The 26,363-nt window shown below is 51.1% G+C and overlaps 1 long non-coding RNA gene across 1 annotated transcript; it reads right to left on the minus strand.

The window, feature by feature from the left end:
• Nucleotides 1-22,867: 22,867 nt before the first annotated feature.
• LOC115833304 lies at nucleotides 22,868-26,116 on the minus strand. The gene is made up of 3 exons (XR_004028752.1): nucleotides 25,727-26,116; nucleotides 25,188-25,280; nucleotides 22,868-23,119 (listed from the first exon to the last, which is right to left on the minus strand). It is a non-coding gene; the product is annotated as an uncharacterized LOC115833304 (long non-coding RNA).
• Between the last annotated feature and the right edge of the window lie 247 nt (nucleotides 26,117-26,363).

The raw sequence follows: 26,363 nt of genomic DNA on the forward strand, positions 1-26,363 counted from the left end.
TCTCCCACGGCCATCACATACAGTGCTACAGGTTGTGAACTGCATGAGGGTGTCTGGCCAAGGGTGTGAGTGGGAGCTGAAATCCAAGCCTGCATTATACTTATCAGTTTTGTGCACACTGGTACAGGCTACATCTGTCTACAGAGAATACTCTTTTCTAATTAGCACAAAGGTGCTGAATGGGTGGGAGGGGCCCTGGCTCCCTTCCCTGCTGCTCCCATCCCCACCAGCACCCTGGAGGAAAAGGCCTGGAGATGAGAACTCTGGAAGGCCCTCCTGGCTGAGAAGCCTGGGTTTGTGAGCTGCAACAAGTATCTGGCAAGTGAAGCCAGCTCCGGGACAGAGGCTGTTCCGGGCTGTGCAAAGGGACTGTGTGTGAGGATTAGTGAGAGGAAATGAAAATTGGGGATGGCCCTCAGGGGAACTGGCTGTGGATGATGTCAGAAAGGAGGCTGCCTCCTGGAGAGCAAGGGACCCGAGTGGCTGCAGCAGAGGTGGGGGTGCAGGGAGGTGTGGGAAGGAGGGGCTAACCCCACTGTCCCCAGCAGCTAAGCAGGCAGCCACCTTCGGACCCCCGGCAGCCCATCTGGCTGTCTGACCCTTTGCCACCTCCTAGCTCTCCTGGTGCCTCAGGAGCTGAGGCGGCACATTCCTGTTGAGGTCCTCCAAGGACCTGGGATGGGAGGACAGGGAGGAAGGGATCATCCCCACGGGGTCTTACCTCCTGGCAGCACGTTTCACAGCTTTCAAAATGAGTCGCTCTTCCAAACACATTTTGTGTAGAGTCTCTTAGTCACTTTGCAAGGTAGGTATTATTATTCCCATTTTACAGGAATGGAAAACCAAGGAAACTAGTTATCTGAGGACCCGAGGCTCAGGGAGATATGAAGTGCCCTGTTCAAGGTCATTCAGCTAGTAAGATGCAGAACCCACATTTGAACTCCATTGTAAAGGCCAGGCTTCTCTCATTCCACCTGATTTCCAGCCATGAACAAGAGCTGAGGGCCAGGTGTTACCTGTTAATGGTTTCCAAAACTCAAAATATTCTGTTTTGAAATGATTCGCTCCACTTTCCAGATGAGAAAAACTGAGGCTACACACAGCTAATAAGTGGCAGAGTTGACAAGATGACCTTGGGGGTATGTGTGTGGGGGGGGTTGGTGGTGTCGAAAGAGAAAATTGGGGGGCAGGTGGCCAGGAGCTAGGATGTGTCATGCAGCACCCATGCCAGCTGTGTAGAAGAACAGAGACTCCAGAGCCCAGCTGTAAGTGGCTTTGGGATGGGTGGGGCGGTGGTGGGTAATATGTGGGTCTGGTGGTATTGCTAGAAGGTTGTGCTGTGGAGAAAGGCAGGCTCCGTTTAGTGAGATTTTTCCCTGAGTTAGAAAATAGCTCTTTCTTCTTTTTCAGGGAGGCTGGGCTTTCTCTCCAACTCACTTCCACTAGCTGCCCCCTCGATGGGGACTCTGCCTGCTCCCACGTCCCCAGCTGGAGCCCCCAGTCCTGCTCCCTAATTCCAGCGGGGCAGGCAGCGTGCCCGCATGCCCAATTGATTCTCTCAGCACACACAGGTAATTCATCTCAGCTTCCCTCCCAGGCCCCCACCCCCAGATGTGCTGCCTTCCCAGCAGCCAGAGGCCAGCTCACCCCACCCATATCGCCGGCCAGCTGCAGCCCCTTATTTCCCGGGGAAGAGAGAACTAATAAAGGACAGTCTCTGAGCTGCAGCAACTCCCCCCCAATTCTTTCTTGCCGCAGCCGCCCCATAAAACTGAAGGGAGAGATATAAAGGGAGCAAGTGTGAGTGGAGATAGAGTTTCCATCTGAGGAGGGGAGTGGAGAAGTGGGGACGTGTGGCTGGGGCTGTGGGCAGGGCTGAGACAAGAGTGGGCCGAAGCTGGGGCCCAGCAGAGATGGAAGGCCCCATTCACAGCTGCTTGGGCCCCACTGTCGGCTCCTGAAGAAGGGAGAAGGGGAATATGGTGGTTAGAGGATGTGAGGTGTGCCACAGACTGGTAGGCTTGGTATGGACACTTAGGGTGGGCAACCCTGAAGACCTACTTTCTGCCTTCTTCTCCCCTCCCCCCACCCCATCCCTCACAGAACCCAGCAGGAGAGCCGGAGCCCTGACCTCCAAACCTAGCTCCACCTCCAACCCTCCGAATGACCTTGATCTGGCTCCTTTAGTCTCTGCAGGCCTCAGTCTCCTCGGCTGGGGAATGGGCTTCAGTACTCCACTCACCACACAACCTACAAGTCTATGAGTTAGGACCAAGATGTGCTGTTGGCTGTGCTGTGTGGGAACATGTGGGAAGTGCCCTTGTTCCTTACCCCTTGGACTTGGCAGGGCCCTTGGGAGAAGGTAGGGTTTTACATGGGTATGTGCCAGGTGCTCTGGAATGGCACTGAGTCTGAACTCTGGGGGAGGTAGGCCCTCTCCCGATCTTCCCAAGAGAAGGAGGTGGGCAAATCTTAAGCTATACAAACTCTCTTCTGCCTCCCTTATAGGGCTCCTGATATAACAACATTTGTTCAATTCAGCAATTGTTCATTGTGTACCTTCTATTTGCCAGGCACTGTTGTAGGAACTGGGGATAGAGCAATGAGCAAAACTCAAAAATCCCTCACCTCCTGCACTTTCTTTTATCTCTACGTTTCTTTTTTAAGAGATAGGGTCTTGCTTTGTGGCTCAGGCTGGAGTGCAGTGGGAACAATCATGGCTCACTGCAGCCTTGACCTTCTGGGCTCAAGCGATCCTCCTGCCTTAGCCTCCTGATTAGCTGGGACTACAGGTGTGCATCTCCACACCTGGTTTTATTTTATTTTATTTTATGCTTTTCATTATTTTTATTTATTTGTATTTTTTTGAGACAGGTCTTACTTTGTTGTCCAGGCTGGAGTACAGTGGTACAATCACGGCTCACTGCAGCCTTGACTTCTTGGGCCCAATTGATACTTCCACCTCAGCCTCCTGAGTAGCAGGGACTGCAGGTGCATGCCACCACACCTAGCTAATTTTTGTGTTTTTTGTAGAGACGGGGTTTTTGCCATGTTGCCCAGGCTGGTCTCGAATTCCCAGGCTCAAGAGAGCCACTGGCCTCAGCCTCCCAAAGTGCTGGGATTACAGGCATGAGACACTGCGCCCGGCCTAATTTTTTAATTTGTTTATTATTTATTTTTTGGTAGAGACAGGATCTTGCTATGTTGTCCAGGCTGGTATTGCACTCTTAGTCTTAAGCAGTCCTCCTACCTTGGCCTCCTAAAGTTCTGGGATTACAGGCATGAGCCACTGTGCCTGGCCTTGAAGCTGAAGTTATAGTGGGGAGAAAGATAAACAATAAACAGGTGAGTCTTCTTTAATAAACCAGAGTTTAGGAAGCAAGGTCAAGCATCTTTGGGCCATGTTAGGACCTCTCTTCCCTGACATTGCTGTCAGAAACCCCATGCACCTCTCCCACAAAAGCTCCTTTGTCAGCACTTGGCCAGTTTCGGCTGGGTTCAGAATTTAAGGGTAGGATACAATGACCAATCCCTTGTGTCTGGGTTCTGGAAAGAGAGCCAGCCACATCCTGGACTTAGAGCATCCTCCTACCCTGCCCACTGGGCTCTGCCTGCTTGGGAAGGAACAGAGATTCTGCCCTGTGAGTGAAGCCTGAGCTGGCCCTGGCATAGGCCCCATGGCCAATACCAACCTTCCTAGTCACAGAGGGCCTAGGCAGCTTGGGCCCTCATTGCCTGGGTTCACAGCAGGAAGAGCTGTGGATTAGGTGTTGGATGACTAAACTCTAATCTCCTCTTTGCCACTAACTCCCTAGCAGACAGTGGACATGAGATTAATCATTACTTACCTTGGTTATCAGGAAGATGGCAAATGCAACCATGTATGAGGAAGTAGTTTGCAAACTGTAAGGCTCTTGCCAGATATGAGAGTTTATTAGTGTCTGTCTTTGCATTTCCCAGGTTTTTGCTCAAAGCAGGACCTCAGTAAGTGCTTAACTGAGTCCTTACATCAGAGAGCACCCTGCCAGCTCCTCTGCCCAGTGTGCTCATGGCTCAAGGAGCAGAGTTCGGGTGAGGATGGTCCAGAACAGTTGATCTTTGCTCAGCAGTTTTTTCCCTTTTTCTGGACCTGTCATTGCCTGGCTATATGTCCTGGGCCAAATCCTTTGACTTCTTGGAGCTCAGGGTCCTTGTCTTTCAAGCAGGAAGAAGAGTCTCCTGCTCTGCCTCCCCCTGAGGTTTCTAGTGAGGATCAAATCAGACACTATCAATCAGAGCACCTGGCCAGTTGTATAGTGGGAACCAGATGACACCAACTCCCAGGCCCACAGGGCCAACAGAGCTCCAGGACCATACCTTCCTCCCAGCAGCCCTGAGGTTTAATTGAGATGGTTATTCCCAGGGCCTGACTCAGGAAGGGCCTAGCATGGGGGAAGGGGATTTCCCAAGCAGAGCCAGGCCTGGTGCCGCCAGCCCCTTGTCCACCCTCCCACCCCTGCCTCTACTCAGCTTGGCTCCCTGACACGAGTCTGGTGCTATGAAAGCGTCACCTGAGCCTCTTCCAGATACCCCTGCTCACTCCAGGGAGGGGTGGGGTGATGATCTTTCTCAGCCGTCACAGGATGGGTAGAGAGTGAGAGAGAGAAATTCACAGAGGGTGCAAGATCCAGACACCAAGGAGAGGAAGCCCCAGAAACTGAGAGGGAGAAAGAAGGAGAAAGAGAGGAAAAGACGTGGAAAAACAGAAACCGTGTGAGAGGTGCAGAGAGGCAGTGGATACCAAGACTAAGGGAATGAGAGCGTTGGGAGAGGCTGGCATGTGTATGTGTGTGTGTGTGTGTGTGTGTGTGAGAGAGAGAGAGAGAGAGATTGAGACTGAGCAACAGATGAGAGTGAGACAAAGACCTGAAGGAATATCACACACTGATATTATGTGTAAAAGAGACAGACAAAAACAGAGAAACAGTGAGAGTGGGAGAGAGCCTGCGAGACACTTGTGCAATGGAGAGAGAGAGAGAGAGAAAGAGAGAGTGCATGAGAGCCCAAGTGAGTGTGAATATTGCTATCAACCAGAGGCAGAAAGCAACTAAGACAGTTTTCCTTCTGCTGCTCCCTACCAAGGTGCAGGAGAACAGTGCAGGACTGGGGGAGGCAGGCCTGGGCTGAGTCCCGTGGTGTGGGGGAGTTAGGTGTGGTGGGGGGATATCCCAAAGTTCCTGACTCCCCCAGCCAGGAGAAGCCCCTGGGACTTTGTTGTCCCAGCCCCTTGCTACTTCAGAGGGAAGCTGAGACAGTGCTAGAAAGGAGACAGACCCTCAGGGTAGAGTGGGGCAGAGGGCTACCTGGCTGGCTTCAAACCTAGAGTTGGGCCTTTCCCTTTTTGGGGCCTCAGTAGGCCTTTCTGTACAGTGGGTGTGTCTGAGGGAGGATGGTGGGTGGGTGGGGGAGTGGATTTAATAATCTCTTCCAGCTCAAATGTTCTAGGATTCATCTAAGGAAAGGGAGGAGAAAATGGGACCCCTAAATCTGCAGAAGCCCACAGGCTGATAATTTTGTCTCCGTATGGATATTTTTCTGCAGAGAAGGTTAAGAAGTTAGATTCTCCGTTCCTGAGGGCAACACAGAGGGGTGTCTGGGAGGGGCGATCTAGGGAAGCTCTGCAGAAGGCCTGCTTGGCTCTGCGCAGTGGGAGGCTCTCTGGTCCCCACGGGGTGGAGGAGAGCGTAGCTCGCCTGCAGGCAAGGGAATCTGCAGGATTGCCTGCTGGGGTCCCTGCCAGGCAGCTTATAGGCTTTTTTGAGAGTCGTTGGGCAGGGGTTGGGTACCCTCGTGGCTGTGCTGCCTCCAGACAACCTGGGACTTCTCTCAGGCCTGGGGTCTGGCTGCTGTGGGGCACAGGCTTGCCCCCTGCCCTGGGCTGCCCTGATTTGCTGCCTGTCCTAGCAATTGAGACCTCAGTCAGCAGGGTAAAGGAAGATGGCGAGGGCTGGTGTTGGTTGCCAGGAGTGGGCCAGCTGAGGAGGGCTTAAGAGCTATACCACAGCCCCATTGTCTTGCCGTACTGCTGGAGTGGGGCCCCATTGGGATCATGCAAATGCTGCCCTGAGCGCCATGGACCTGGAGTGTGGCAACAAAGATAAGGAAGCTCTGCCTGGCTGGTGGGTGTGTGTGAGTGTAGAGGGGGTGAAATGGGGGTAGCCCTGTGCAGGTTTTTCCATGTTCTGTGCTTCCTCCTCCCTACCTCACCTTGCAGGCCTGCCTTTCACTCTCACTCCCAGAGTCCACAGGATCTTATCCTCGGGGTGGAGGCTGCTCGTGGTCCAGTGGGCAGGCCTTGCCTGGGGCTTGAAGGCTTTGCCCAGCCCAGGAGCCTCGCCCGTCCCTAGCTCCATGGCATAGAGGTCTGACCTGGTCACAACACTCATTTTCCAGATTGATAAACAGAGGCCACAAAGAGGTCCCAGGCACATCCTCCCCTTAGTTGTTCTGTTTGAGTCTGAGGGCCCCACCCAGCGCTTGCTTGCATCCTGGTGGCTTTGTCTGGGGATAAAGATGCCAGTTCCTTCACCTTTATTCTCCATCTGCCTTGAGGGATCATGTAGCCAGGAGGAAGTGTGGCCATGATCGAGCCTCTGTACCTGGCTCCAAATCTGCTGATTTTCTTGGTTGGTGGTTTCTTTTCTTTTTCCTTTTTTCTTTTCTTTTTTTCTTTTTTCTTTTTTCTTTTCTTTTCTTTTCTTTCTTTCCTTCTTTCTCTCTTTCTTTTCTTTCCTTCTTTCTCTCTCTCTTTCTTTTCTTTCTTTCTTTCTTCCTCTTTCTTTCTTCTTCCCTCTTTCTTTCTTTCTTTCTTCTTTCTTTCTTTCTTTTCTTTCTTTCTCTTTCTCTCTCTCTCCTCTTTTTTTTTTTTTTTTTTTTTTTTTTGCCCAGGAAGAGGAGAAATGATAAAAGTAATACACACTCTCCATAGAAGATTTGAAAACCACAGAAGAGTATTACTAAGAAAATAAAACCTATAATCCCACTAACCAGGGAAAATCACTGTTAACTTTTTGGTATCTACACACACACACACTTCTCCTTTTTATACATGAGATCACACGGGCTATCTTGTTTGTTTTTTTTTTTTTAAATTGTGATAAAAACACATAACATGAGGCCGGGCATGTTGGCTTACGCCTGTGATCCCAGCACTTTGGGAGGCCAAGGCGGGTGGATCATGAGGTCAGGAGTTCGAGACCAGCCTGACCAAGATGGCGAAACCCCGTCTCTACTAAAAATACAAAAATTAGCCAGGTGCGGTGGTGCACACCTGTAGTCCCAGCTACTTGAGAGGCCGAGGTAGGACAATCGCTTGAACCCGGGAGGCAGAGGTTGCAGTGAGCTGAGATTGTGCCATTGCACTCCAGCCTGGGCGACAAGAGCGAAACTCCGTCTAAAAAAAAAAAAAAAAAAAAATCACGCACATAACATGAGCTCTATCCTCTGAACAGAATTTTAAGTGTATGGTACAGTATTGTTAACTATGAGCACTGTGTTGTGCAGCAGATCTCTAGAACTTTTCCATCTTGCATGACTGAAACTTTATACCCATTGAACAGTAACTCCCCATTGCCCCCTCCCCCCAGTCCCTGGCAACCACCATTCATTCTACTTTCTGCTTCTATGAGTTTGACTATTTTAGATGCCTCATATACATGGAATTGTGCAGTATTTGTCCTGTGACTAGCTTATTTCACTTACCATAGTGTCCTCCTGGTTTATCCATGTTGTGTCATGTGACAGGATTTTCTTCTTTTTAAAGGCTGAATAATATTCCATTATATAGAAATATATATATAGGCCAAAACAAGTTCCTTCCCTTCTCTCTGGCTTCAGTTTCTTACATGTACTACGGGGCATTGTACTGGATGTTGCCTTTCAGCTCTGATTTTCTTGAGGTCTCTGTGAATAGAGGTAGAAGGAAGGTGGGTGCTATGGACTGAGTGTCTGTGCCTGCCCCCCACCCCCGCTGCCCTACCACCAATTCCTATGTTGAAACCCTAATCCCCAACGTGATCAATGTGATGGTATTTGGAGGTGGGCCTTTGGGAGGTGATATATATATATTTATATATATGTGTATATATATAGTATATATATATTTATATATAGTGTATATATATAGTATATATATATTTATATATAGTGTATATATAGTATATATATTTATATATATGTGTATATATATTTATATATGTGTATATATATTTATATGTGTGTATATATATTTTTATATGTGTGTATATATATATTTATATATATATATCACATTTTCTTTATCCATTCATCCACTGATGGGTACTTAGGTTGATTTCATATCTTGGCTATTGTGAATAATGCAGTGAATGTGGGGGTGCAGATCTCTCTCTGAGGTATTGCTTTCATTTCCTTTCAGTATATACCCACAAGTGGGATTGCTGGATTTTCTAGATTATATGGTAGCTCTACTTGTAATTTTTTTAGTAGCTTCCATACTGTTTTTCAAAGTGGCTGTACTAATTTACATTCCCGCCAACCATGTACGTAAGTGTTCCCCTTTCTCCACATCTTTGTCAACACTTGTTATCTCTCGGTTTTTTTTTTATAATGTCATTCTAATGGGTGTGGGGTGATATCTCATTGTGGTTGTGATTTGCATTCCCCTGATGATTGAGCACCATTGTATGTACCTGGTGGCCATTTGCATGTCTTATTCTATCTATTCTGTTTTGTATCTTGAGTTTCCCACATATCAGTGAGCTGTAAGCATTTCTCCATATCATTAAATATTATTTGCACTGCCCCTTCCTTCACCCTAAAGGCAGGGACCTGAACTGGGAGAGCCTCAAAGTCCTGCCAGGCTTCTGTCGGTGCCTGGTGCATCAGCAATTCTGCCGGCCTGGCGTGGGTAGAGATGGAAACAAATCCAGAAGAGTCGCTGGAGCAGTAATAGGAGTCTAAACTTAGGTTGTGGTAGACAATCCTAGTTTCAAATCCAGATTTTGCCACTTCCAGGCCACCAGGCTCTGAGCCAATCAATTTCCTTAGCCAGTCAGTTTCCTTCTGAACCCTGGCTTCCCCATCTGTAAAATGGGGACAGTAGAATCTATTTCATGGTCCTTTTGTGTGGCCTCTCTAAGCTAATGGATGTCAGGACTTGACCCACAAGGAGTCCCCTGTGAAGATCATCTATTATTATTGTGAGAATGTCAGGAGGCCTGAGTAAGTTCCTTCCCCTCTCTCTGGCTTCAATTTCTTCATGTATACTATGGGGGGTTGTACTGGATGTTGCCTTTCAGCTCTGATTTTCTTGAGGTCTCTCTGAATAGAGGTAGAAGGAAGGTGGGTGCTATGGACTGAATGTCTATGCCTGCCCCCCACCCCCGCCGCCCTACCACCAATTCCTATGTTGAAACCCTAATCTCCAGTGTGATGGTATTTGGAGATGGGCCTTTGGGAGGCGATTAGGTCCTGAGGGTAGAGCCCTCATGATGGGATTAGTGCCCTTATAAGACATACAAGACAGCTTACTTCTTTACTCTCTGCTCTTTGCCGTGGGAGCACACAATGAGACAACCCTCACCAGACACCAAATCTGTGAGCACCATGATCTTGTACTTCTCAGCTTCTAGAACTGTGAGAAATAAATGTCTGTCATTGAAGTCACCCAGTCTATGGTATTCTGTTACAGCAGCCTCGGTGGACTAAGATTGTGGGTGTTAGCCACAGAGGAGCCACGAACTCCTCCTCTGACCTCTTTCTCTATTCAGTGATCAGTCCTTCCCTCCAGCAGACCCCTTTTCCCTGGGGTAGAGGCCCAGATAGACCCTCATCTGGCCTTGGCTTGGTGTGGCCTCTGGCCACACCAAGTAGGGCTAGGCTGGGCTGCACTACTACAGAGAGCACTGCTGTGGGCCTGGGATGCATCCATCAACACCCTGGAGAACACGAGCATCTGATTTTGGCACCTGTGGGGAGAGTCACAGGGAAGGGAAGACCAGGCCCCTGGAGGCTGGGATTGAGCAGCACTGGGCTCACCTCACCCCAGTTCAGAACCAGTTACCCAATTCAGCTTTATAAAGACAGAGACAGCATCTAATATGGGGTTCCTGCCAGCTCTCCTCCCATTGCAAGATGGTGAGATGGGGGCTCAGAGAAGACAAGGTATTTACCTAAGGTCACACAGCTAGTCAATAACAGAGCAAGTATTCAAAGGACAACTATAACTCCTCCAGGCAGTGGGGTTGCAATCCTTGATCCCACCTCCCAGGAGATCTTTTCTACTGTAACCCTACCCACTAAGGTCAATCCTTGAGACTGGCTCTCCTCTGGCCTGCAGGAAGAACTCAACCATTGGAGGTGTGGGATGGGGGGCTTGGAAAATACTGAATTCGATTCTTCCCATTGTACAGATGGAGACACTGAGGCCAGGAAGGGAGAAAGGATCAGTCCACACTGCCCGTTTCTTCCATGTCATTGGGTAGGATGCAAAGATCAGTTCTACTAGCCTCTCTGGAGATTATGGGTAAGTAGATCCAGAAGATACTTGAGATATAAGTTAGAAAGAGGGTGAATATCCTGGCAAGGCTCTGAGCTCATAGAACCTTAGAGTGTCAGAGCAGAAAGAAACCATGAGAAGTCATTCTACGCCAAAAGTTTGAAGACTATTTTTAGCCACATAAACTGCATAGCCTGACGCCTAAATAGAGAACCCAACTCCCCCATTCTCTTTCAGAGCATCCTCAGACAAACCTGCAGAGACACCTGGCTGGCTTAATGAAGAGGGAGTGGCTGGCTCAAGGTCTCATAAAGAGGCATCAGTTTGCCCATTTTGGTGTCCTTCCTAGGTTGCACACTGCCCTTCAGTTAGTCCCCAGTGGTCTCCCCACCCCCTGCAGAAATGCAAGCTCTCTGGAACTCTAGCTTACAGTTTCTTTAGCATCTCTACTCACCCCCTGCATGTGTTATGCTAGGGCCTCAGCTCCGTGTTGGTTGTCTGAGTCTGAGTGGACCAAGGGGTGGCAGGCAGCGAAGGGGAAGGGCAAAGCAGCTGGCAGAGCCATAGCCCAGGGCCCCGACAGCTGTGGCCATCTGTGTCTAGACACTGGACGAGCTCTACCTCCAATAGCGGTGACGTAGGGCCTTTCCTAGGCAGCCACTGTGTGTCTAGGAGTTGCTCAGAGGACTGTGCCCATTGTCTTTAGGCCACAAGATGAAGTAGAAGGGGAGAGGCTGGTCCATCCAGCCCCCATGTCTGGGGCTCACAGGCCTTTGTGAAGTCCAGGCAGATGGTGGTGGGAACTGCTGACATTAAAAGCCAAACCTGGGGTGGGGAATTCTACAGCCTCCTGGGTTCACAGGTCCAGGTGGGAAGCTTTTCATTGCTCAACCAACTTTATTCAGCTGCCATTTTGAGAATTCCTTCTTGAAACCCAAGAGTAGCTAGTCCCCTCTCTCTGGATGATACTAGAGGCAGCAAAGGAGAATAAAGTTAATGAATTGAGCACCTAATATGTGCCAGGCATTATGCTAGGTGCATCTCTTACACGATTTTATTTAATCCTCAATCCCATGGGGCAGGTGACATTGTCACCTTTTATAGATGAATTAACCAAAGTCGAGAAAGGTTGAGCATCCTTGTCTGGGACCCCCTTGAGCCCCTCCTTTCTGGTCCCCCCTTAAGTTCTCAGACCCTCCCCCTTTAAGCTCTCAGACCCCTCAAGCTGCATGGAGGAAAGCGGATTGGGAGGTGCAGAAAGGGGCTGGGGGAACAGCAGAAGCAGGCGTGGAGGATGCAGAGTGCCATCCCCAGCCTGAGGAACTGGAACTCCCTGCTTAGCCCCCTGCAGTGGTTGGGGGCGGCTCCAGAGAAACCTTTTGGGAATAGAGAAATTCATTAGCGGATATGCAAGTCCCAAACCGATTAATGATTTATTCCGTGGGCTCAAACGGCAGGTGGCTTAGGTTTATTATCTGATTTAGCCCAAAGGCCACCCAGTTCCACCCCTCCCTCCTTCTTTCCCTTCTTCCTGCAATCCTCAGGCCCACTCAGCCTGACTTGTCCTGGGCCTTTCCTTTAATCCCCGAAGCCTCAGCCAGTTCCCAGGAGGGAACATGCTGGGGATGGTAGTGGAGGGGAGTGACAGGTGGCAGGGTGCCAGGATTACCTTCTGAGCAGCAGGTCCATTTTTAAATCCGAGCTTTGTTCATTTCAGGGACCAAAGAGGACTTCATTTCCATTTGGGGGCAGGGTAAAAGGAAGGAGAGTGGGGTACTGCAGCAGGAAGGATGGAGGATCCATATCAAGGGGAACTTCCGGTGTGATCAAGCTTTGATTCCAGGGCCAGTATAAATGCACTGCTTGGCTGTGGGAAAAGGGCTGGGATGGAAATGACACAGGCTGGGCCTGCAGCCATTGGGAACTTCCCTACAGAAGATGCCACTTAAAAGTGTTATTAAACCCTCAGGACTTTTAAAGCAGAGAACAAGGTAACTATGAACACTCTTTAAAGTGATATTGAGAGTTCCCAAGAGAGTTCTGTGTCTTTCTCACTTCCCTCTGCCTTGGGATGGAGACACGTGTCTACCCCAATGTCCCCCTCTCCTCCCCAGCTCCTGCTCTGTCCTCCAGCCTAGTCCCCTACCCATCTTGGGTTCTGAGTCAAGGGGCCAGCATTTATTTCTCAGTTTCTCTGGAGTGAAGACAGATGATGAGCCTGGGTCTATCTGCCTCAGCTGGGTTCTACCATGTAGGGAGTAAGAGGCTATGGTGGCCCTGAGCTCCCATCTCTCATCAGCAGTGTCAGCCCTGGGCTGGGAACATTCCTAGGTTCCATTAGCTCCAGGCTAGTAGGCAGGAAATTAGGTAGACTGACCCCACCCCTGCAATGCTGAGCTCTGATCTTAGGGATACAGGTGGAAACGTCACTCAGCTAGCCCTTGCCCAGATCTGATGTGACTTCCCCATTTCCCATGGGGCCTCCAGTTCTCCAGGGCAGAAGATTCCAGAGTCCACTTGGATTGCTGCTTCTGTGGGGAGTCCTACCTTCAGGAAGTTCTTCCTGGTGTCTGACCTCAAGCCTTACTGGTATAACCAACTCATTTTTTTTTCCTATTGTGTCTAAAGAATTGTGAGGGGGAGTTTTCTTGTTTAAGATCAAACTGTGAGTAGAGCTCAGAAGACTGGGAAGCACAGGCTGCACTAGGAAGCCTGAAGAGGCTCAGAGTCTGCAGGAGTGGGAGCTGAGGTGACTGGCCCCTCCCTCCTAGCTGCCTTTGAGGTTCCTGTCCCAGCTCCATGAAAAGAGGTCTCATGGGGTGATGGGAAAGGGCTCGGTGCAGCCTCTTCCTAGCTGTGTGACCTTGAATGGAGCTGGTCCTGGAGCCCTGGTCATTTGCCTCCTGGTTCAGGGGTCTGTCACTCACAGTCTCTCATGGCAGTGTTAGTTTCACCTGTTATTCAATTATTCAGCTGAGTGCTGTGTGCCTATCCCAGAGCTAGGCACTACTGGGGGTGGGGATGGCACTGCCAGGAATGTGACTCATGTGGCTGGGCCCTACCCCTCAGAGGCTCCCAGTCCATTAGCCCTTCCCAGCCTAACCTCCTCCTCAGTAAACAACCTGGGCTGGGGCTGGGGGCTGGGGGTCCTGCCAACCCAGCTGAATTAGGTAATTAAAATCTCTCCTCTCCCCCTGACAGATGACCTCCAAGGTCCGTTCCAGCCCTATGATTCTATGATTCCAGCTGGGGGTATCCAATTAACCCTTGTCATGCTTGGCTGGGCTTCGTGGACTGTGAGGTGGGAGGGTTGGAGAGGCAGAGGTCTGGGGAAGGCCCATTCTCAGCACACACCAGGATGCTCCACCTCCTTCTTTCCCTCTTCTCCCCTTCCCACCTCCCTGCCATGCCAGGGTGGTGGTCCTGGAGTTACAGTTGCCAGAGTAAGGACAGGGCTACTGGTGGATTTGGCTCTGGGGTACTGCCTCTCTCCAGCCAGGGCTGAAGGACAAGTGACAGACCAGCTGTGGCTTTGCATAGTATCTGCCTGGCTCTTTGTCAAGGCCCAGGCAGAATGTATTTCCCAAGGAAGGCCTTGAAGGTCTGAGGCACTGCGAGATGGGAGCTTTGTAAGCAAGACAGGGTGGGAGCAGGATCACTGGTCAGTCAACAGGCCATCAAGAAACCCTGGGTCCTGGACCATGTGTTCCCACTCACCCAATTCTAGTGCACAGCAGCCTCCTTCTGGTGGTACATTCTGTCCATTCTTCAAGGGCATGAAATTTGGGTGAGGGCTGAATTCCAACTCAGGATGGTGGTGGAGTTATATAGATGTGGCGATTGTCAGAGCTGATGTGGGCCTTAGAGACTGCCATAAACAGGCACCTTATGGGCCACTTAAGACCCTCAAAGTGTTTTCTTTGGCTCACACAGTGCCTACATTAATAAGAAATGAGCTGCCATCATTTAAAATTCAGAGTTTGACGTAAAAATTCAGATTTATAACTTCTAAAAAAATGTGAATTTCTAGTAATACCAAGCTCACATTCTCGCAGGGCAACCGACAGCTGGAGCTGAGCGACAGCTGTCTCCTGAGCCAGGGCACATGTTCTTTGATTCTTCATGATCCCCACCTGCCTGAGTTTGCCCTTCGTGGGGCGAATGGGGAAACTGAGGCCCAGAGAGAAAGGCGGGCACTTGCCCAAGGTCACTCAGCCCAGGTCGGGGACAGAGCCAATATTTGAACCCAGGCCTCCGGCCTGCTGGCCAACCCCAGACCCTTTGCCCAACCTCCTCCTCCCCAGAGCTCTGCCACGGGCCACAAGGCTCCTCTGCCAGAACCAGCCCCCTGCGTTCCCAAGGTCTGACAGCCTCCGTGGCCAGCCTTTGTCCGGCCACCTTCCTGTGTAGCCCCTTCAGCCGCCTGGGCCCCAGCCCGGGCCCTGGCCCCCTTCGGGTGAGAGCAGAGGCGCTGCGGGGCCTCTGCAGCCCGGCCCCAACTCCCGCAGCTCGGAACAAGAATCTTATTAAGTGCAGGGGGCGGCTGCCGCCGCGCCTGGGGCGCCCTGACCACAGAGCTGACTTCCTTCTGCAAACAGCCCAGGCCGGGCCGGGCTAGACCGGCCCGGGCTGGGCGGGCCTTGTGTGTGCGCACGGAGGGGGCGCCGCAGCCGCCCCTCGGCTCCTCCTGCTGCCTCGGGCCTCTTCCCCCGCCCCCATCCCTGCTTGGGTCTCCCTACCGCTCCTCCTGCGCCCCCCCCCACCCCTTTATTTCTCTCTCCCTTCCACTCCTTCCCTCTCTCGGCCCGGCTCTGTTTCTGCGGCATTCTGTCTTGGTTTTGTCATCATCTCAGGTGCAGCCCCGTTCTTTTCCGTGGTCTAGTTTCCCATCTCAGCCTCCCAGGCCGGCCTCCTCCCCTCTGTCTCCGTCTTGCTGTCTTGCTGCTCCAGAGGGGTGCCCTCGTAGGCTCCGTCACTGTCCATCTCCGAGCTCCACTCTCTGTGTCTCCTCGCCAGTCTCTCGGCTTTCTGCGTCCCTTGGGTCTCCCTCACTCGGGCTCTCTGGCCTGCTCTGAGTCTGGGTTTCTGAGGCTGCCCCAAGGCACTTCTGGGGAGGTTTGCTGTGCTGGATAAACATGGCCCCAGCAGCAGGACGTGAGGAATTCTGCTGACGGCGCTTTCCTCAGGGGCTGAGGAGGGGCAGTGTGAGCCTGCAGGCAGGGGCCTCAGGGAGAGGGCAGTGTCTTCTCCATGCCTATGTCCCTGCCTTCTGACCCTCTCAGTCAGCTCAGGGGTGTCTCCCCAGCTGGAAAAAAAGAACAGGCCCCAAGGGGCTGCTCACCCGGCCTCGCCCACTCCCCAACAATCTCCCCTGACACACACACACACACACACACACATACACACACACACACACAGCAGCAGCAGCAGCAGCAGCAGCACACACTTCCCTTTGGTATCTGCAGCCCAGAACCAACTAAATGGAATTCAGTCCTGTGTTTCTCCTGGCCTGGCCTGCCTAGACCTCAAGGGCAGGGGCTCTGGGAAGGGAAACAACCCAGAAGACTTTGAAGCAAAGCATTGGAGGCAAGGACCCATTAGAGATCATTGCAGCCGTCTCTCTGCTCTCAGATAGCTCCCTGCCCTTTGCCATCGTTCCATACTTACAAGCCTTACCCCCTGAGGAAAAGCTTATCCCCTACCCCCTATTTGGAGGCTTTATCCCACTGTGGGTTGGAAGGTTCTTTATTTAAACCGAAATCCTTGTCCTGAGGTTCAGATACACAGAACTTGGGCGTGCCTGGGATGCGCACGGTGTGCGACACATGTGTGGTGGTGTGAGTGAGGCCGTGTGCCCACACAGAGTGGAGAAGGGGTGGTTTATGTGTGGGTGTGTGATGAGGGCATCAGGTGAGACGAAGGTGCAGGGAGCTTAGAGGACAGTTGATGGCTCCAGTGGCAGAGAGGCCGAGGGGCAGAAGGCCTGGTATAGTGGGGGAAACTGTGGATGTAAGTGTGAGGAAGGGGACGAGGAAGGAGGAGCCAAATGATGCAAGTCTGGGAGGCTTCCTGAAGAAGAGTCTGGGCCAGATTTGTGGGAAGAGGCTTTCAGACTGAGGAACATCAGGGGCTATGGAGGTGTGTGGAGATGTGAGAGGGTCGCCAATGTTGGCAGTGGAACCTGCTTCCAGGACAAACATTCCTCTGACACCTCCTCCTAGTGTGAACAACTCATCCCAGTTTGCTCAGGACTGTCCCAGTTGTAGCACTGAAAGTCCTGCATCCTGAGAAAAGCCTCAGTCCCAGATAAACCTGGACAGTTGGTTACCCCACCTACCTACTGACCTCCCTACCCACCCTATCTACCAGGCAGTGTGCACCAGATGGTTTCAACCTCACAATAACCCGTAGTGGGGCGGGGAGGGGGTTGGCTATGGTGTATTAGCCCCATTTTACAGATGAGAAAAGGGAAGCCAAGAAAATGTAAATAATTCGTTTTAATGTCACACAGTGAGTTTGAACCCAAGGTCTGTTGTTTCACTGCACTGCACTGCACTGGTTTTGTTGTTGTTTTTTGTTATCCTAGTCTCTGAAACCTTCAGGGACAAACTTAGTAACCGTCCCCCCTCCCGCTCCCCCCCCAAACACACACGTTCTGACCCCAACCGTTTCAAAGTCCTGACGTGAGGCAGTGTCATTTGGACCTACTGCCCAAGTTCCACTGGGCTGCGAATGGGAGTGAGGGTGGGCTACGGGAAGGGGGGCTTCATCTCTTTTAGCCCAAGGCCTACCAGGGCTTCACTATGGACTGCCACCTGTTGATTTTTTGGCTTCTCCCTCAGCTGGGGGCAGGACCAGCTGCTGGGGGGTGAGGGTGGGAGGCGGAAGCTGGGGGAAGTGCTGACTGGGGGGGTGTCTCTAGGGCCTTGCTGGGTTCCTGGGCTCCAGGTGGTGGGTCTGGGGAGGGCTGGCCCAACATCTGAGAGCAGGCTGGGGGTTGGGCCCCAGGAGTCCCACACTGCTGGTCAGCGCCTCCGGTGTGCTGGGGTGTGAGGAAGCGGCCACAGAGCAAACAAACAGAGCCTGTGAGGACAGGAAGCAATTACGGACCACCCGGCCTAGGCTGCTGAGGAGCTGCGAGTGGGGGGGTAGGCTGAGGCAAGAATAGGCCGCCATCTAGGTGTGGCCTGGGGCAAGGCCAGGAAGTAGAATGAGTAGGCTCTGGGCTGGCAGGATTCTGGGGAGGTGATACCAAGATACCCCTACCTTGGAGAAAATCTCTCCGATTCAGAAATTACCTTGGTGGGCAGAGGATCCAGAGGCCTAGTCCAGAGGCCTTAGTCTTAGGTCTAGCTGCAGCACTTGTGAGTCTCATCTGGAGCCTGTCCCTTCTGCTCTCTCAGCCTCAGTTTTTCCACCTGTATAATGAAGTGCTTGGAATGAATGATCTCCAACAGTCCCTCCAGGTTTAATAGTCCATAATGCCAAAAAGCTGCTGAGACCTAAGTATTTATTTTTATTTATTTATTTGTCTTGCTCTGTTGCCCAGGCTGGTGTGTCGTGGCATATCATAGCTTGGAGTGATCATAACTCACCGTGGCCTCAAACTTGCTCAAGCGATACTACTGCTTCAGACTTCAGAGTAGCTGGGACTACAGGTGGTCGCCACCATGCCCAGATAGGATTTCTTAGCTTACAAGGATTTATTGAGTATCAGTTGTATGCAGACCCTGGGCTAAATGGTGGGGTTGAGGGAAGGAGTTCAGAAGTTTAAGACTGGTGCTTTTTCCTTGAGGAATAGTACTATCTTTAAAAATGGTACATATTAAATGTTTACATGGACTGGGAAGTTTATTGAAATGCTTTCGTTGAATTTCTTCCTAAATCTGTGAAGTAGATAGGGAAATTATAATCCCCATTTCACAGATGTGGAAACTAAAACTAAGGGACATTAAGTGACTTGCCTAAGTCTACGTGTTTAGGAAAGAGAGACTCAGGAGTGGTTTTTTTTGGTCTTTTTTCCCCCTTTTTGTGGAAAACAGGGTCTTACTATATTGCCCAGGCAGGTCTTGAGCTATCCTCCTGCCTCTGCCTCCCTAAGTGCTGGGATTACAGGCTGAAGCCACCGCGCCCAGCAGAAGTTTACCTAGGTCAGTTTTCCTCCAAAGTCAGTGCTCTGAACCACAGCTCTAATACTGTAGATGATAAACCAAAAACTGCCCACAATATGTATGATGTGTTTTTCTGTTCATTATCCTATTTCAGCTTCACAATAGACCTGTGGGCCTGGTGGTTCTATTGCCACTTGACAGATAAGGAGATTGAGGATCAGAGAGTGAAGAGCATGGCTGCCCTCTTTCCAGTGCCTGGGGGGCAGCCAAACTCCCCTTTTCCCCGACCCAGTCCTGCCATGGCTCAGCAGAAAGCCAGTAGAACTCCTGTAGTGCCTGGAAAGTGTCCCACTTTGTCAACCTCCCAGCGTGGGGTAAACAGGCAGGCTGGCAGCATTTGGCCCTTTGCTCTGGCCTGGATGTCTTCAGCCTCCCTTTTTCTCCCTTCTCCAAGGATTTATTGAGCACCTATGATGTTCCAGGCATTGAACTGGGGAGTCTCTGTGCATCATTCCTTTCATCGTCACAGCCATTCTGTGAAATAATTTAAACCCTCTTTTTGCAGATGAGAGAACTGAGGCTCAGGAACCCCCATGGAGCCCTGGAGCATTCCGGCTTCCTTCCCTCCCCAGGACCCAGTGCAGGGGCTGCAGGGGCCTTGGGAGCCTTTTCCCTCCCAGGACTCCCTTCATGAGCTGCCTGGCCAAGGCTAGATCTTCCTCTCAGCTCCTGGAAGCAAGGGCCAGGTTCGGCCTCTCTCACGGTGCCCTCCTTCCCTCCCCTCTTCCCTCCCTCCTCCCTCCCTCCCTCCCTCCCAACTCCAGCTCCAGTTTCTGACTTGCATGGAGCTGGGGCTCTGGCCTGCTCAGGATGAGGCTCCTTTGGGGCCCTAGACTCAACTGCTCTTGTGCCACTGGGGCCTTAGTGCGTAGGTACTGTCATATGCTTTTTGACCAGAATTACCTCATTTACTCCTCACTACAACGTAATGAGGTAGATAGTGTTATTACCACAAGCATTCCCATTTTCCAGATAAGGAAATTGAGACATGGGGAGGTAAATGGATTGCCCAAGGTCATGCAGCTGGTAAATGGCAGAGCCTCAATTCACACCCAAGCCTGCTGATGCAGAGCTACCTGTGAAGGCCCTTAAGTGCCATCCTTAAGAAGCATGGCCTTAACCCCTAGGCAAGAGAAAGTAATTGAGGGGCTTAGCTTAGGAGGGACATAATCTGCTTTGCCTGTGACAGCAATCCTTCTGGCAGCCGCGAGGAGGGATGCTTAGAGGGGCAGATGAGAGGCAGGGACACTGGTGGGAAGGCTGGGGCAGTGGGAATCCCAGGAGGGATGGTGGTATCCTGATTGAAGGCAGTGACAGTGGCGGTCAACAGAGGAGGGCAGAGATGGGGAACGTTTTGGACGTGAAGGCTGCTCCTGCTCCTCAGGCTGAGCTGTGTGCCCTGGACGTGAGCAGCATTTGTGCTCTATAAAGGATACCCTTTTCTAAATGTTTTGCCTAGCTGGGCACCATATGGACTAGCTGGGCCCCTGACTTTCTGGATGACTGCCTGAGACCAAGGTCAGTCTCCAGGAGGTTTGGGCAGACGGAGGGTCCCACGCTGACCTCTCCTCTCCTGCTCCCTGCTGTGCCCTGAAACTCCCTCTGAGGTGGGGCAGATCATGACAATAGGTAAAAATGCAACAGACCTAAGTGTGTGTGTGTGTGTGTGTGTGTGTGTTGGGGGGGCGTCTAGAAGGCTAGAAATCAAACTGTTACTAGTGGCTTCTGCTGGAGAGTGGTATAGGGGATGAAGAGAACTTCACTTTCAGCCAGATACACTTAGGCTTTATGGGACTTTTCTTACACAAAACATGTTTAGTTTAAAGAATAATGATAGAAGTATTTTTAAGAGAAGTAAAACCTTAATGCTCAGGGTTGATGTGAATATCAGCCTGTCCAGTTGAGATAATGGACAGCTCTTTGCAAACTGAGGGCTTGGAATAACTGATTAGTGATAGTCCCACCACCTCCGGTGAAAAAGGGAAAGGCAAAATGTCTCTGGGCTGATTGCTACCAGGCTCAGAGCCCCCTGGCTGGGCTGAGCCCTGGGAAGTAGGTGGTCAAACTCAGCTGCCCTGGACTCCTCAATGGTTGCCCTTATCCCATCAGCCCCCTGGGGCCAGGCAGAGTTTGCACAAAAGGGAGCTTTAGTTGTAGGCCTTTGCTGGGGCCCTGGGAATCAGTGACAAATTGAATGGGATAATAAGTTAATTAAAGCTGTCCCATCTGTGAGGCGTCCCAGGGCAGAGGAAAGAGGCTTGGCTAGGGAGCCACACAGGGCACCTAGACTCCTGAGCCACAGACTCTCTGAGGAAACTTAGGCCAGTCCCTTCCCCTCTCTGGACCTCGGTTTCCCCATCTATACAATAAGGAGGTTGGCAGACATTGTCTCTTAGGGCCTTGCCAGCACTAACGTTCCAGGAGTCTCTAATTAAAACTGTCCCCTGTGTATTAATCTTCTTGTCAAGTTTTAATTAATGGCTGTTGGAGCCAGAGCAGGCACCAGCTGCCACCCCCTGCTGGCAGGCAGGCGGCACCCATAGGACGCTTGACCTGATAATCACTGCTAAGTGGCCTCTATCCTCATATCCCCATACCTCCACTCCAGGCTTCCTCTCATAGGTCAATGCTTTTTTCACTACACTATACCACCTAGGGTTTTATGCTGGTGTGTATGCATGTATGTTTGTGTCTGGTGGTGGTAAAGGGTGTATCCATCATCTCAGCTCTGTGACTAACTAGCTCTATGATCTTGGTCTATAACTTAACCTCTCTGATCTTCAGTTTCCTCTTCCATCTAATGGGAATAGCATTCGGCTGCAAGTAACAAGAAAAATCAACTCAAAATGGCTTAAACCATAAGCACATTTATTATCCCACAGAATAAGGCCTAAAGAAGGGTTCTTCAATGGTCAGTTTATTCAGCATCAAGGACTCCAATTCCTTCATCTTTCTGTTCCACTAGTCTCAGCTCTTGGCTTTCGTCCTCAGGTCTGTCCCTTCATGGTCATAAGGTGGCTGCAGCAGCTCCAAGTATCACACTGTAATTCAACAAAATCCAAAGACTGGAAGAAGTATCAACTTTGCCTTGTGTCATGTTTTAAGAACAAGGCAGCCTTCCCCCAAACATCCCAGCAGCTTCCTGTCCATGCCTCTCATTGGCCAGAATGGTGTTGCATGCCAAGTTGAATCAAACCACATGGCAAGGAGGTTGGAGTTATCATGACTGACTTAGACCAGTATTCTCCACCCTGGCTACAGGGTGGTAGGGGGAGGGGGTTAAAAAATACCCATGCCCAGACTGCACTCCCAGACCAATTTAATCTCTAGAGATGGGTCCCGATTACCAGTATTTTTACAAAGCTCTCCAAGTGAGTTCAATATGCAGTCAGAGGTATGAACCACTGGCTTAGACTAACCAAGATTCAGCCCCTATAGTCCAGCCTCGCATGTGCTGGCTGTTCGGAGGCAGGTGAACAAAATCGGGGTTCTGATACAAAAGAGGCAGTGGTGATGAATGGTTGTTAGTGACCCAATATCCATACACACCCTTTGTCTGATATTATCACCAGGAGTGGTATTTAAATCCATGCAAACGTGTGTCCTCCAGAGAGCTTTCCTACCAGGACTGGCCCTGCCTTTAGACTGTAAGGCTCTGGCTACCCTAAACCGGTTGCTTCCACACCTAGCTACACAGCGGGTTCTCTGGAGATGCTTGTTAAAAAGGATGACTCCTGGGCGCACTTAATGGCTATACAATCAGAATCTTTTAGAATAGAGCTCAAGAACACACAAATGTGCATGTGTGCACATGTACACACACACACACACACACACACACTTGTTAATTCCTCAGAAGATTCTTAAACAGCATATCCATAGAGTGGTGTTTTGGAATGACTGTTCCACGTATCTCCCTCATGGGCCTGAAATGGTGCCTGGAAGTTCAGCATTAGGGTCACTTTTCTGAGTTAAATCATCATCTCTAGTACCACCTCTCCCCCAGCTAACACATGTGGTATTGTTGGTTGTGAAGGACAGGTAGCTAGAGACTCACTGAGAGTCGCTTGGCTTTGGTTTCTTTTTTCTTAAAATGAAGGTAATAATGCTCACTTCATCTGTAACTGCAAAGGGCCCAGGAGACAGCTCAAGTGGTTTGTTACCAGAACATGTAGAGGAGATGGTGTGGAAATATCTGTGCACTGGAACACTGGGGGTCAGTGTTCTAGTCCTGTCACTGGGTCACCTTGGGCCAACCTTTTCTGCTCTCTAAACCCCCAAACCTCCATTTTATAATTTGTGAAATGTGAAGGATTACATACATGGGTAGATTTTTTTTGCAGCATTCTTCAGGGCAACAAGAATAACCTCTTCCACAGAAGTCATTTATCACTTTAACCCTGCCATTTCTGATGGGTAGGGCAGAAGTCTTCTATGTTTGGCAGAACGAGAGTAGAGGGAAAAGGCTGCATTGCGGTATTCTTCTCAGGGAAGCAAGGCTAGGGTGGTGGTGGGTGTGCAGGATGAGGTTTAGGGAAGCCTCAGATGAATGGGAGAGATTCCCAAAGACCCATGTCCAGGGCCTCTGAATTTCTACTGGGGTCTTTGGGGCCATTAGCTTCACTCACTGGAGCTTCCAATGTCCCCGCTGCAAAGAAGGCTCCCTCCCTTCCTCCCTCCCTCCTTCAACAACAATCTATTGAACACCTACTACAGGCCAGGCATTGAGGGGTTTGTGAGGCCTGTGGGTCGCAGCTCTGGCCCCCGGGCTCTGTATCCCACTCCAGGCCCTGGATCTCCCGTTTCTCCACTTCCCTTAGCTCCACATCTGGCTCCAGGTCAAATGTGGATTTCCTTTCAGCCAGCAGGCCTGAGAGCATCCATCTGTGGAGCCAGAGCCAGAGCCAGAGGCAGTCCAGCAAGGAGCTCATCCATCAGCTGAGCCCAGGCCGGGGCTGGGAAAGAAGACCGCGGGTGTCAGGCCACCCAGGACGCGGGATGGGGAGGTGAGCTTCTGGATATGCCAAGGAGGTTTGTTCTGGCTGAGACAGTCTGAGGAGTGGGAGGATCCAAGATGGGGAGTGAGGAATCCTGGGTCTAGTCCTCTGAGTACTACTAACGCTTTGTGTGACCTTTAGCCTGTTCCTGCCTCTCTCTGGGCCTCATCTGTAGCATGAAGAGGCTGGATTTGAATCCCAGAGTCATGGAATCTCAGAGTTCGAAGTACCCTTAGAGGCCATCGAGTCCTGGCCCCCAACTGGTGCTTGAATCCCCTGTACAGCTCCCTGCACACATGCACTCCGCTTGCACACCTCCAGTGATGGGAAGCTCCCTTCCTCCAGTGACATCCTGTTTTATCTCAGGATAGCTGTCTGTTAGAAATTGCATCTGAAATTGGTCTTCCTGTGGCTTCCTTCAAGGCTGCTACCTAACTCTTCTCTGTTCTGTGCCACACATCTCCCCTGCTCTGTGACAGCCCTTCAGAGGTCTGAATTCAGAGTTCAGCCTTCTCCAGGCCAAAGAGCCCTTTTAGCTCCAACTGTCCTCACAGAGACTGGTCTGTGATCCTTTCGTGTGTGGGGCCCATAATTGGACAAATTCCACCAGGTGGGGTCTTGGAAAGGCTGCAGAGGGCCAGAACATCACCTTGCTCCTTCCAGACACAATAGTTCTTGCAGTTGGACCTAGGGTCCCATTTGGCTTATTACCTATATATAGGATTTCCATTAGCCTGTGAACTCAGTGAAGGCGAGGCTTTTCTGATTCCTTTCTGTTACCCCAGTGCCTATTCCAGGGCCTTGCTAAGGGTTGGCATCGGAACTTGTGTGTTGAGGTAGCTGAGGGCCAGAGGCCTGTGGATGTGCGTGTGCATATGTGCACGTGTGAATGCACCTTGAATGCAGTCTGAATTGGAAGAGTCTGCTGGGCCATGGAGGGATCCAGATTCTCCATAGACATCAGGCAGCTTCCCCCATTCCGCCTTTGCCTGCTACATTTGGCACAGTGTGGGGCCTGGTGGCACAGGCGTTCATCAGGGCCCAAGCCCCAGAGGGGCTGCTATCTTTGTATATGCGACCTCCCATGACTCCTAGGAGCCCTGCGTGTCCCTCACAGCTCTGTGTGCAAGTCACCAATGTTGTTTATGGCCCTTCGTGTCAGACAGAGGCTGGAGGAGGTGGCTGCGTCCCATCCGTTGGCAAGAATGACCTGGGGATCTGTCAGAGGCATTAGGAAATGACTGTGCCCCGTCAGTCAGCAGGGATGTTCCTGGCTGGCTGAGGAGGGGGTAGGGTGGTGGCTGAGCTCTGTCACTTGACAGGGGGATTCCCAGCTGTCTGCATGAGGAGGGGGAGTCAGCTGCCCTGGCAGGCAGCTGGGGTATCCTGGCCATGCCTACTCTGACGTGGCTCGTGTGTGTGTGTGTGTGTGTGTGTGTGTGTGTGTCCTTTTACCACTCAGCTGTCATTAGCCCCAGTCACCACAAGGGAAGTCAGCCTTACCAGAGCTCAAGGTTATGGGAAGGACACTCCAATTATTCCAAAGTCGTTTGTCTCAGGCCCAGTGGAGTGGGTAGCCACTGTCTTCAGGGCTGGCTGGAAGGAGCACATGCCAGGGATGGACAGGGCAGATGAAGGGAAGGAGGAGAAGGATCATAAAGGGAACCCAAAAGCCATCTTGAGCAAAGGAGCCAGCAGAGGCCTCTCTAGACCCACAGCCACAGATGGGGTATTTTTAGAGGCAATGCAGTTGCTAGAGTGACAAGGGCAAGGATAAGCTTGGGAGTTGGAGGGTCCTGGATTCTAGTCCTGGTTCTGCTGCTTTCTGGCTGCCTGGCCATTTTCTAATCTGTAAAATGGGGATGTTATGAAAAGCACCAGGTCCGGCCCATGGCACTCACCCAGGAAATGAATGGCCCCTTTATACCTTCCCTTCTTTCTGAGGCTACCCAAGTGAGGCAGGAGGTGGCTGGCAAGGGTAAGAATGGGAATTGCCTTGGGGGAGTCTCTACCAGACTCTTCTGGAGCCTGGTCCAGAGTACCTTTTCTCTTGGCTCCTTCTGCTTGACTGGGAAGCAGAGTTGGCATAGAAAAAAGGAAGGGGGCAGAGTCCCTGTGAGTGACTCCTTGGCCAGCTCCAGCTGCCACCTGGAAGTTCCTGGCATTTCCCATCTATGGGATCTTTCTAGAAGACAGGGACTGAAGACATGCCAACTTCACATCCTGAAAGGCTCTTCCTAGCTCCCCTCCCCAGAGGGGAGAATGAGTGTTGGTGCAAATGAGGAAACTGAGGCTCTATCCAGCCATGACTTCTAGGTCATGCAGCTGTGGTACTGACACAGGTTTCAAATCCATCAGACCATACCTACTGTCCCTTTAATCTTCTATATAATCACCCCACCTCCCCCAACCCACCCCCAACGTCTTAAGCCCCAGTGCAATAGACGGACTACTCATGGTTTCCAAAGCACTCTGCGTTTTCCTGCCTCTGTGTTTTTACCTCACCCAGCTCCTGGAATGTCCACTCCACCCAGCCCCACCCCTCCCACTTCCACCCCTTCTCATCTCCTGGGCTGGTGGAAGTCCTCCTTAATCTTCAGAGCTGTGACACCTCTTCTGATTCCTGAAAGCTGAAGGACTTCCTGTGCTCCTGGAGAGTTTTGGTGCTCTCTTGTCTTG

Source organism: Nomascus leucogenys, chromosome X (assembly GCF_006542625.1).
Source record: "Nomascus leucogenys isolate Asia chromosome X, Asia_NLE_v1, whole genome shotgun sequence".
NCBI lineage: Eukaryota > Metazoa > Chordata > Mammalia > Primates > Hylobatidae > Nomascus > Nomascus leucogenys.